Source organism: Enhydra lutris, unplaced genomic scaffold (assembly GCF_002288905.1).
Source record: "Enhydra lutris kenyoni isolate GAN:26980312 unplaced genomic scaffold, ASM228890v2 scaffoldscaffold14, whole genome shotgun sequence".
Classification (NCBI taxonomy): domain Eukaryota; kingdom Metazoa; phylum Chordata; class Mammalia; order Carnivora; family Mustelidae; genus Enhydra; species Enhydra lutris.
Window position 1 is genome coordinate 49,737,829 of NW_019154098.1, and position 13,247 is coordinate 49,751,075.

The following is a 13,247-nucleotide window of genomic DNA, read 5'->3' on the forward strand; positions in this document are numbered from 1 at the left end:
TCCCCCATTTTATTTCCGTAGAAATAGAATCCTTGTTTGAAGTACATGCCGTTACATCACAGTTGTGGATTTTTTGTCCAAGCCAAAATATGAGATCACAAATGATAATTACATTGGATTATTTGCCAATATTTTTCCACTCATGTGTACAAAAATACCGCGTATTTTAATATTATACCTACTGGCTAAATGATGTAATTCCATCAGTGTCTGAGGAAAAAAGATAGGATTAAGTAACATAATTTGGTATGTTTAAATGTTTTAAACAGAACAGGATCAGAAAACATGCTTAATGCTGAGTAAAACATTCTGAAAGCAAGCCTATACCATTTCCTTGCATGAGAATGGTCACTTAGACAGTATTATTAATAAGAGAAACAAAACAGAACACGTTTTCCAGTTTTCACTAAATTCAAGAAAACTTAGAATAATGCATTGAAACAATGTTTCTCTGCCCACATTAATCTGAAAACCTGAACAGACATTATTTAACCAGAATCCAAAGTTCAGGGGCAAGACTGTTGAAAGATCTCTAATTTTAAAATCACTGTTTGTGGAAGTAAACCTTTGTTCCCAGTCTGTAAATTATTAAAATGAGTATGTAATGAGTTCCCAGGTCTCCTCATTAAATCTTCTTGCACATGCAAAGAGCTGTTTCCTGGTACATCTCACTCTCTGGTACTTCATTACTAGTGATGGTGTTGGCACTTTTAGATTTATTTGCAAAGGATACACAGGGATTCAATGACTGCCAGCACTTATCTTCATGCAAATTACAGGCCACCGGTTCTGCCACATTCTCTGAAAGTTAAAGTTTGAGAACCTCAAGTGGAAGGCAGAGTTCTTGCTTTAGAAACTCCTCAAATGTCCATTCCTTTATTGTCTATAATTCACTTTGATTTTTGTCTCAAAGTTCTTATTTTGCCTGAGGCAGAAGTCTTAGTTTAGTCATTTTGAAGTAAAAATAAATTGTTATTTTTCAGTATTTAATTTTGAAATTTAATTATATTCAGGAGCTTCACCTCCCTGTCGATTCCATCTTTTCTTCCTATACTTTTCAGTTTAGGGGTTGGATTTTTCAGTTTTAGGGACATATATATCTGCTACTGTGGGTGGTATGAGAGAGGCCTGATCTCATCCAGGTCTTGATTTGTTCACTCCCAAACTGGATCCTTACTTTCTATATAATATATTCTATCAGATTCATGGCAAAAGCTAAGTATGATGCTTTCTCAAACAGCAACCTAGGTAGAATGTGCCCTTATCTTGGCATCTACCCTGCTTCATAGCACCGGTGATTCCTTGAGGCCATTCTTATCCTCTCTTTTGAGGATGGCCAACATAGACCCTGTTGGATATGCCTCTCTTCATCCTAATTTTGGACATTCACAAAAAAACCCCGTAAGTTAGCTTCCATACCCCATGCGGGACCCAAAGGAACTTTTAGACCCCCTTTCGTACCCTACGGTTGCCATAGGTGTCCTGGGATGGTGTGTATGTCTCTTTAACTTCTAAGTAAGCCCCATTACCCTGTCTAGTTGCCCAACGTTCCTATCTCCTTGAGGATGCAGTGGCTCCTGACTTTCAGAAATCCCAAGTAGAAACCAGGACACAAGTTTCTTTTATTCTTGGTTTCCCACTAACACCCCTGCATCAATCCCCCAGGATATGACTCAGAAGGTGTGAACTAAAAGTAGGGTGACTAAATCTCCAGATTTGCCCAAGAATGAAAGGGTTTCCAGGATGCAGGACTTTTGGGTTGAAAACACAGAAGGTCCTGGAGCTGGTCACCTTACAGGAGGCATGTCTGCTACAGTGTGTGTAACTCTCTTTTCCCCCTCTGAAGTCTCCTCCTTTTTGTTCAGAAGATTCCTTATCTAATGGAGGCTTGTTCAGATCATTTTTTTCTCCTTTAAATACTTTCTGTCTGGAAAGGGTCTTTGAAGCTTAGAGATAAATTTGGCATCCATTTTCACCCTTTGCCTTTGAAATCACTTGAAGAAATACATATGATTTCTACATGTAGTTATACTTGGGAGGATCAATAGGAAACCAGGAGAGATAAGGAAAACTACCAACTAATACTTCACATATCATGTTACCATACTTTTTATTTTTTATTTTTTATTTTATTGAGGTATGTTTTACGTATCATAAATTCATCCCTTTCAAGTGTATAACTCAATGGTTTTTAGCCATTTTACCAAGTAGCATTACCATTCCCATAAAACAGTTATAGAACATGTTCCTTTTCTCCAAAAAGATCCTTCATGCTTATTTACAGTTCATTCTTTTTCCCACCCTCAGCCCCAGAAAACCACTAATCTACTCTATATCTCTTCAAATTTGTCTTTTTCAGGCAATTAATATAAATAAACAGAGTCATATGGAGTGGTTTTTTTTGGTTTAGCATTTCATTTAGCATAATGTTTTTAAGGGCCATCCCTGATGTGTCGGTATGTTGTCCTCTTTCTTGGTGAATAGTTTTTCGTTGGATGGATATACCACATTTTTTCCTACATACCAGTTGATGGACACTTAAATTGTTTCCAAGTTTTGGTTATTACAAATGATGTTGCTATAAACATTTTTGTGCAAGTCCTTGTGCAGATATATATTTTCATTTCTCTTAGGTGTAGGAGTAGAATTGCTGGGTAAAATGGTAGTTTAACATTTAACATTTTGAAAAATGACCAAACTGTTTTCCAAAATGAATACATTATTTTACATTTCCATGAGTAATGTAGGAGGATTCCTGTTTATCCACATCCTTGCCAATGCTTGTTACTGCCTGCCTGACTTATTATAGCCATTCTGGGAGGTGTGAAATAATATCTTACTGTGATTTTAATTTGCATTTCCCTAATAATTAATATTATTGAGTATCTTTGTGCCATTTTTACATTAACCATTCATGTATCTTTTTTTATAAATTTCTGTCCACATGTCTGTCCAGTTTTGATAGACTGTCTTCTTATTATTGAGTTGTAAGCATTCTTTATAAATTCTGGGGCCAAGTCCTTTACTGGGTATGTGTTTTGAAAATATTTGTTTGCTTTCTATTGCTTGTCTTTTCATTTTGTTAATGATGCCTTTGAAGTACAAAAGGTTTACTCTTTGGTGAGGTCAATTTTAACAATTTTGTCTTTTATGAACCACACTTTTGGTCTTTGTCTAACACAACGTCTTGAAGATTTTCTTCTAAATGTTTTATTATTTTAACTCCTACATTCAAGTATATGGCCTATTTTGAGTTAATTTTTGTGTACGGTCTGAGATGAAGGTCTAAGTCAATCTTTTTGTATGGGATATCTATTGGTCCCAGCACTTTTTGTTAAACAGACTGTCATTTCTTTCAATGAATTACTCTGGCACCTTTGTAAAAAAAAAAAAAATCAGTTAACTAAAATAGAAAGATTTATTTTGGGGCTCTCAGTTATGTTATTATAATTTGTATAATTACATGTCTATATACTGTACCATACTATCTTGACTATTGTATCTTTAATAACAAGTTTTGAAATTAGGAAGTTGAAGTCCTCCAAACTTGTCCTTATTTTTCAAAATTACTTTAACTATCTTAGGTGTTTTGCATTTTCATACAAATTTTAGGATATGTCAATTTCTTTCTTTCTTTCTTTCCTTTTTTTAAAAGATTTATTTATTTATTTATTTGGGAGGCAGGGGAGAGGGAGAATCTCGACCAGATGACCAGCTGAGTGCAGAGCTCATGGGGGCTTGATCCTATGACCCATGAGATCATGACCTAAGTTGAAACCAAGAGTGGGAAACTTAACCAACTGAGCCCCTGTTTGTCAATTTCTGGGGAAAAAAAAAAGCCCACCAACAGTTTTTTTTATTAATATGTATTTGACATATAACATTGTGTAAATTTAAGATGTGCAATGTGTTTAATTTGATACATTTATATATTGTAATGATTGCCATTATAGTGATTATTGGCATCTCTATTACATTACAGAATTTTGATAGGGATTTAGTTGAACCTATATAGATCAATTTGGGAGACAGAATTTTGATAAGGATTTTGTTGAACCTGTAGTTCAATTTGGGAGAGAATTGCCATCTTAACAATGTTGGCTCTTCTAATTCATAAACACAAAATGCATCTCTCTATTTATTTAGATCTTTAATTTACTTCAACGAAGTTTTATAGAATTCAGTGTATGTTTTGTGCTCTTGTAAAATTTATTCTTAAATATTTTATTCTTTTTAGTGCTGTTGTGAATGAAATTATATTCTTAATTCTGTTCATATGTAGAATTACAATTGATTTTTGTATATTGATCTTCTACCCAGCAATTTTGCCATACTTTAGTTTTAATTAATAGTTTATTTTTTAGAGCAGATTTAGGTTTATAGAAATTGAACACAAAGTACAGTTCCCACATACCTCCTCTACCTGTCACCTCCCCACCCTTCCTACAAAGTTTCCCTGATTATTAACATCTTGTATTAGTGTGATACTTTTGTTACACTTGATGAACCAATATTGGTACATTATTATTAACTGAGGTCCATAATTTATATTAGGGTTTGCTTTGTGTTTTTCATCTTGTTTGTTTGTTTGTTTGTTTTTTTCAATTGAAGTATAGTTGCCATACAATGTTACATCAGTTTCAGGTATCTTAAGGGTTTTTACAAATAGAACTATCATTACACGGTCATACAAGTAGGTTTACTTCTCTAAAATATCCCATGCTACATCCTTCTCCTTCCAAATTCCTAGAAGACACTTTTCTTTTTACTGTCTCAGTAATTTTGCCTTTTCCAGGATGTTTGCTCTGACTTTGTAAAATTAACATTTGTTAAGTACAATCCCAGAGGGTCAAATGGTGAGCCCTGGTTCAACAAAAACCACAAGGGAATTCAAATAGAGAAGTGCATTATTCATAGGTCATGGGGGAAGTACACAGCCTACCTTGAGGGGCCACATGGAGTGGTCAAAGCAGAGTGTAAGCAGAGAGTGATGATCTGGGGCACACGCCTATATTAAGGTCCAGAGATGGAGTACTTTGGGGTTCCCAGGTTCTAGTCAGTTTGGTCAACTCATACCAAAACAGCAGTGTTTTGATAGGATACATGGTCTTTCATCTCAGGTTACACAAGGGGAAGGCCCTGACAGGCAGTGGTGACTTCATCACAAGGGGTATTGGAGAAGCCCAATCAGGAACTTACATTTTTCTGGGGCATGTGCTTCCATGAGGGGCTAATGTCAGTTTAAAGCACCTGAAGGTCCCTTGGCCAAATAAAAATAGATGCCAAGGCAGCATACTGTGGAGTAGCTTAGTTCAGTTCTCAGTAGTCATACAGTTGGAATCATGCAGTATATAGCCTTTTTAGGTTGTAGTTGTAGTCTTTTTAGATTGGCTTCTTTCACTTAGTAGTATTCACTTAAGGCTTCCCTATGTCTTATTCCATTTAATCACTAGATAATATTCCATTGTATTAATATACTACAGTTTCCTTATTCTTTCACGTATTGAAGGATTATTGGTTGCTCCCAAGTTTATAGTAAGTTATTTATTTTTTTTAAAGATTTTATTTACTTGTTTGACAGACAGAGATCACAAGTAGGCAGAGAGGCAGGCAGTGAGAGAGAGAGAAAGAGGGAGGAGGAAGCAGGCTCCCCGCTGAGCAGAGAGCCCAATGTGGGGCTCGATCCCAGGACCCTGAGATCATGACCTGAGCCAAAGGCAGAGACTTTAACCCACTGAGCCACCCAAGCGCCCCAAGTTATAGTAAGTTATGAGCAAAGCTTTGTGTATAGGTTTTGTGTGGAGGTAAGAGTTCAACTCATTTAGGTAAATACCAAGGAATTCAATTATTGGATCATATATGGTAGGCCAACATTTAGTTTTTTAAGAAACTGTCAAGCTGTCAAACTGTCTTCCAAGGGGGCTGTACCATTTTTTTGCATTATCACCAGCAGTGAATGAGAGTTCCTGTTGCTCCATATCCTCACCAGCATTTGCTATATTACCAGTGCTCTGGATTTTCGCCATTCTAAGAGGTATGCAGTGATGTTTTAATTTGCAATTCCCAAATTACATATGATGTAGAGCATCTTTTCATATGCTTATTTGCCATCTGTATATCTTACCTGATAAGATTTCTATCAGTTCTTTTCTCATTTTCTAAATGGGTTATTTGTTTTCTTAGCAGCGAGTGTTTTAAAGAATCCTTTGTATATTTTAGATACAAGTTCCTTCTTGGATGTGTGTTTTGCCAATATTTTCTCCTTAAGTTAATTGTTGTGAAAGGTGTATAGTCTCTGGATTCCTTTTTTTTTTTTTTTTTCATTTGGATGTCTAGTTGTTTCAACCTTATTTGTTGAAAAGATTCTATTTTCTCTATTGAATTGCTTTTGTTTCTTTGTCAAATATCAGTTGATTATATTTGTGTGTCTCTATTTCTGGACTCTCTTCTGATTCTTTGATCTATTTGTCTATTCTTTTGCCAATACCACACAGTCGTGATTACTGTAGCTTCTTTCTGTTTTTGATTTCTAATTTAACTCCACTTGTATTATTTAAATCCTTTTAAACTAATTAAATAATTAATGAATTAACTTATTTCATGGCTTAATGTATGTATGATCTGTCCTGGAGAATGTTCCAAGTGTGCTTGAAAAGAATTCTGCTGTTAATAGGTGTTAGGTCAAATGGTTTCATGATATTTTTTTTTTTTAACATTTTATTTATTTTTATTTGAGAGAAGAGAGAGACAGTGAGAGAGAGCATGAGCGAGGAGAAGGTCAGAGAGAGAAGCAGACTCCCCGTGGAGCTGGGAGCCTGATGCGGGACTCGATCCCGGGACTCCAGGATCATGACCTGAGCTGAAGGCAGTCGCTTAACCAACTGAGCCACCCAGGCGCCCGGTTTCATGATATTTTTTAAGCTGTATATATTCTTGCTGATTTTCTTTGTAGTTTTTCTATCAATTTTTGAAAGCAGAGTATTGAGATCTACAATTATTGTTGAATTTTCTGTTTCTACCTCCAATCCCTTCAATTTTAGTTTCATATATTTGGGACTCAATTGTTAGGTGTTTATAGCTTATAATTATTTATTTCTGCTAAGTAGATCCTTTCATCATCATAAAATGTTTCTCCTATCAAGGAGCAAGTTTTTCTTAAAGTCTTTTTGTCTTTTATTAGTATAGCCTCTCCAGCTCCTTTTTGGATACTATTTGTATCACATGTTTCTTTTTCTATCTTTTTACTTTTAACCTATTTTTTTTTTAATGTAAGGGCTCTTTTATAGACTGCATATAATTGGATTATGGGTCTTTTTTTGTTAATCCATTCTACCAGTTTCTGTAATTTGGATCAGAACATTCAATTATTTACATTTAATGTACTACTGATAAGGTAGAATTTATACCTGCCATTTTGCTCTTTGTTTTCTGTACTTCTTTTTTATCCCTCTGTTCCTCCATTACTTCCTTCTATTGTGTTAAATACTTTCCAGTGTACCATTTAAATTCCTTTTTGTATTTTAAAATATTTCACCATGGACTTGCAGTTGTAGCACATCTGGGTTACCACCACCCTCTGGGTCAATGCTGAGGTCCCCGGTGCTGGGAAAGAGCCAGAGCTGTGTGCTTGGAGGATCTGTGCTGGGCTGGGACATGGAGATGCCCAGGAGCTGAATATGCACTGCCCTACGATCTCTTCCATGGTTTCTGCTCCATTACTGCTTTCCTGGGCTCCCTGGCCTAGCCTCTGTTCACTGGACTATTAGAGGAGATGGAGCTCAGGCTGGTCTCAGGGATGAGGACAGAGGAAACTGCAAGGTTGCCTTCCCCGACTATTCTTGCTCAACCACCAGGGTCACATTTTACCTCTTTACTCTTTTCTTAAAGCTGTTTTTTTAGTGGTTGCCTTGAGTATGATAACTAGCATCCTAATTAAAGTGATCTAGCTTGGGGCTTCTGGGTGGCTCAGTTGGTTAAGCATCTGCCTTTGGCTCAGGTCCTGATCCCAGGGTCCTGAGATTGAGCCCCACATCAGGCTCCCTGCTCAGTGGGGAGCCTACTTCTCCCTCTCCCCCAGCTTGTGCTCTCTCTTTCTCTCTCTCAAATAAATAAAATCTTTCTTAAAAAAAGAATCTAGCTTAGATTAATATTAGCTTAATTTCAGTAGTATACAGAAACTTTGCTTTAATACAACTCCATTCCCTTCCTTCTCTTCTGTAATAGTATTGTGATACAAATTACGTCTTTGTACATTATAAGACCATCAATACATGTTTATATTAATTGTTTTATATAGCTGTCTTCTAAATTAGGCAGGAGAAAAAGAAGCTGCAAAATTTCATTTGTACTGTGTTTTGTGTTTATCCATGTAGTTACTTTATTGATACTCCATTTCTTCATGTGGATTTCAGATACCCTCTAGTGTCTTTTCATTTTAGACTGAAAGCCTTCCATTAGGACAGAAGTGATGGTTGTGAATTCCTTTAGCTTTTGTTTACAGTGGAATATCTTAATTTTCCCCACAGTTCTGCAAAATAGTTTTGCTGGATGTAGAATTCTTCGTTAGTGCTCTTCCTCTCAAATACCCCCAAGCGCTTTAAATATCTCATCCCACTGCCTCTGGACTCCATTTCTGATGAGAAGTTAGCATTAATCTCATTGAGAATTTCTTATTCATGATAAGTTGTTTTTTTCTCTTGATGCTTTCAAGATTCTTTCTTTGTCTATGTCCTCCTACAGTTTGACTATGATGTGCTTAGGTGTGAACCTCTCAGTTTATTCTACTTGGGGTTCATTTATTTTTCTTCAACTTTGGGAAGTTTTCAGGCATTATTTCTTTAAATATGTTTTCTTCCCATTTCTCCTCATTCTTTCTAGTATTTCCATTATATGTATATGTTTGTGTGTTTACTGGTATCATACAGGTCTTTGAGGCTCTGTTCATTTTTTAATTTATTTTTTTTTTCTCCTTAGGCTGTATAACCCTACTGATCTATTTTCAAGTGCACTGATTCTTTTTTTCCTGTCAGCTCAAGTTGGATTTTGAGTCTTTCTACTGAATTTTTCATTTCACTTATTTTACTTTTCAACTACAGAATTTCTATTGGTTTTTAAAATACTTTATATCTCCTCATGAATGTTTTCTATTTGATGAGATATTGCCATACTTTTTTTAAAAAGATTTTTATTTACTTATTTTGACACACAGAGAGAGATCACAAGTTGGCAGAGAGGCAGACAGAGGGGGGGGGGGGGAGCAGGCTCCCCGTGGAGCAGAGAGCCCGATGCGGGGCTCGATCCCAGGGCCCTGAGATCATGACCTGAGCCGAAGGCAGAGGCTTAACCCACTGAGCCACCCAGGTGCACCCTATACTTTCTTTTCATTTTTAAAATTCAGTTTCTTTTATTTCTTTGAACATGTTTTTGAGAAAACTGATTTAAAACGTTTATCTGATGTGTCCAACATCTGGGCTTCTTCAGGGAAATTTTCTATTGACTGCTTATTTTCCTGTGTATGGCCATTCTTTCTTGCTTCTTTTATGAGTCATTTAAGTTTTTATCAAAACTGGACATTTTAGATAATATAATGCGGCACCTCTGAAAATCAGATCCCCCGTTCCCATAGTTTGTTGTTGTTATTGCTGCTGGTGTTTGTGTGTGTGTGTGTGTGTGTGTGTGTGTGTGTGTGTGTGTTTAATCACTTTCCCTGGACTAATTCTATAAAACTTATATTATGGGTTGAATTGTGTCCTTCAAAAAACATATATTTAAGTTCTAGTACCTAGTACCTCAGCATGTGACCTTATTTGAAAATAAGCTCCTTACAGAGGTAATCGATTTAAAATGAGGTCTTTAGGGTGGACTCTGATCCAATATGATTGGTATCCTTTTAAAATGGGAAATTTAAACAGAGACAGGCACAAAGGAGAGGCAATATGAAGATACATAGGGCAAAAAGAGCATGTGACTGGAGGCTTGCATCTATAAATCAAGAAATACTAAGGATTGCCAGAAATCACCAGAAGGTAGAGGCAAGCAGGAAAGATTCTTACCTAGAGCTGTCAGAGAGAATATGGCCCTGCTGAGATCTTGACTTTGGACTTTAAGCCTCTAAATAACTAGACAGTGAGTTTATATTGTTTTAAGACATTCGGATTTTGGTACTTATTCTATAGCCTTGGGAACCTGATACAGTCTATATTCCCTGGAGTGCACAACCACTGAATTTTCTACTGTGCAGGCTTGGTAGTCAGCTAACAAATGATCAGAGGTTTCCACAAATGCTTGGAAACAGTAGTTCTTCCACTCTGCCAAGGACTTCTGTGTATATATGGAGGCTAAGGCAATTCACTAGTTTGCCTTAGGCTTCATTTCCTGTTTACACTGCCTCAAGGTCAGCCAGAGATAAGGGATTTGGGCCCTGTTAGGTCTCTCCTGGGCTTTGGATGGGCCTGAACATGTACTGGCCTTCTAGATGTTCAGAAGTATGGGAGCTCTTTTCAAAGGCCCTTCTGGACATTTCTTCCTCTGGATCTGCCTTTTAAATTTTAGGCTGGGATTTTTTTTTTTTTCATTAAACTGGCATTGTTTCCAGTTTTAGGTAGTTGTTGTGTTAATCAACTGCCCTTGATTGTCTCAGACAAATGCCCTGCAGACAGGGATTTTCCCAGAGCAAGCTCTGAGTAATCTCAAAGCCCTGCAAATGGGGGTTTTTCAAAGATAAGAGATCTTCACAGGAGTAGAATGCACTGGAGATGGTACTCTTCAAGGTGCTCTTGGTTTGTCCCTTTTCAGTGTCAGCCATACGGCTGGTTTTCACAACAACCATGATAGCAGGGCTGCTGGTTTTCAAGGTTGCTTTGAAGCTGGGGAAAGGCGGATGGGAGTAGGCCAAGTTAAAAAACTCACAAAGTACAGACATTTTCTTTCTTTTTTTTAATTTTAATTTTTATTCCTTTTTATTGTTTAAGAAGATGTTATTTATTTATTTGAGAGAGAGCAAGAAAGTGAGCATGATGGGGGGGAGGGTCAGAAGGAGAGGGAGAGAATCTCAACCCTGATCATGACCTGAGCTGAAACCAAGAGTTGGCTATTTAACCAACTGAGCCACCCAGGCACCCCCAGACATTTTTCTTGAATAAACTCTCCTCAGATTGTTACAAGTCTTATATTACCTTCTAAAGTAAAGGTTAAATTTGACAAACTTGCTAACATTTTGCTGGTTTTATTAAAGAGCAGACAAGTGGGGATCCTCAATCTGCCATTGTGGTTATCAAAGTTATTTTTTAAGTCAGAGCAACAAAAAGTAGAGTTCAGACAAAAAATAGAGTTAAGATCATGGACTCTGGAATAAGACAGAACTAGAGGCACATGAATTAGACACGTTCCTGAACTTCTATAAGGCTTTTTTTGCATATCTGTACAATTGAGTTAATGATATACATTCAATTAAACCAACACCTTTCGATCTGTCATCGTGACAGATTTTCTCTTAGTAGATCAATTATAGAAAAAGAAAAATAAAGATAAAGGAATAACACTGCAAACCCTTGAGGGTGGCATGTCACTGTAAAATTTGATGTCCTTCGAAATGTCTCCTCTGCAGTTTCCAGTCTTCTGTTTCTTAAGCTATGTGTAAGAAGGCACAGGCATGGCATTTTCTTGTTTAGCCTTCTAGAGTTTCTGTCAAATGGCTAAGCTCGCCTATGTATATGCTGTGTGGAAGATATTCCTCTGGGCTCTGCAGGAGCTATGTCAGTGAACCTAATATTGGATGATCTGCACATTTTCCCTTTTGATGTAGTAGTACCACATAGGATTTTCAAGTATATGCCCCTCAGACCGGGGATACTGTTTAAAAAGTGCTTTCCCTGAGTTTGGATAATCTCTGTCAGTCTTGAGAAAGCCAAAATGGGGATTGGTACTCCAGGTCAAGTCTCTTTTTCATATTCTTCATTTTCAGAATCACAGACATACCTGAATACTGAATACTCCAGGGATGCATGAGATGGCACAGTCTTTTGCTTTTGGTATCAATCAGAGCTGCAGAACCACTAGGAAACCTGTATCTATATCTTTGTCTATTTACCCATATCTTCATTTACATCTATATCTACATCTACATATATATCTATTTATATCTTCAGCTGTATCTCTATCTAATTACGTACCTCTGTAATTACAAGGATTTTTTGTTACAGAGATTTGACATTATCCAGTTGTAGTAGCTGATTAATTAGTCTCTGTTAAGGCTATTGTCTTCAAGTCTGCTCCTGGGAATTAAAGTTCAAGCAATCCAGAAGGAATGTCAGATGTAAAAGAGGGAAGACCAAGAACAAGCTGGAACCCACGAGAATGAACTGAAATCTGTGTCAGTTCTCATTACCATTATCCTTGATGGTGTGGCTATATTGCAGAAGTTGGGGCCCTTCATCATAGAGCTAAACACCTACTTGACCTTGAAGTTGGTGAAGCTGGAAGAAGATCTTGGTGAAGGTGGAGCACTTGAAGGCTTGGTCACCACTTCTTACCAGTGAAGTAAGCCACTGGACACATGATAACTACAGAAAAGAGGTAGCCTATTATATATAAGGAAATATATGTTGTAACAGAAAAATTGCACAGAATACTCGTTAAAAATGGAAGAACCTATTTTATTTGAGCTACTGAGGTAGAGAAAAGAGAGACTTCAGTCTAGAACTGAGCCTAACCCCAAATATAGCAAAGACAGCTAGGCAGAGTGAGGGGGTCAGTGGATGGAAAATTACTAAGAGTAATTTGATTAGAGATCAAGGGTGTGGGCATTCTTGTTGAACAGGCCAGGGATGCAGCTTAGTTGAGAAGAGGCTTGACTAAAGAGTGGGGCTTGACTAAAGTTTGGTCAAGGAAGCATTCTTTGTCAATATGAACTATCAAAATAACTGCTGCTGCACTTGGGTACTTCAAATCTCACACAAGAATCCTCCTTATGGTCCGTTCTAGCTGAGAGTGGCAAATGTAGTTCAGCTTAGTCAAAGTGACACACCACAAAGCTACCACACTTTTATTTGGAAGCCATGGTTCTTCCTCTGGCCTTGTTTTCCTGCTGTGAGATTCAGAGCATGGGTAATGGATTCCCTCACTATCTCTCCTGAAAGCAGCAGGTAGGTGGAAGATGGATGGACAGGACATTGGCTAACTCTGCCTCTTATTCTTACTTTGTTTTTTTTTTTTTTTTTTTTTTTTTTTTATTTAAATTTTTTTTTTTT

At 36.9% G+C, this 13,247-nt stretch overlaps 1 pseudogene; it reads left to right on the forward strand.

Moving 5' to 3' along the window:
* Positions 1-13,055: 13,055 nt before the first annotated feature.
* LOC111146506 overlaps positions 13,056-13,247 on the forward strand; it is a 10,752-nt pseudogene continuing 10,560 nt past the window's right edge.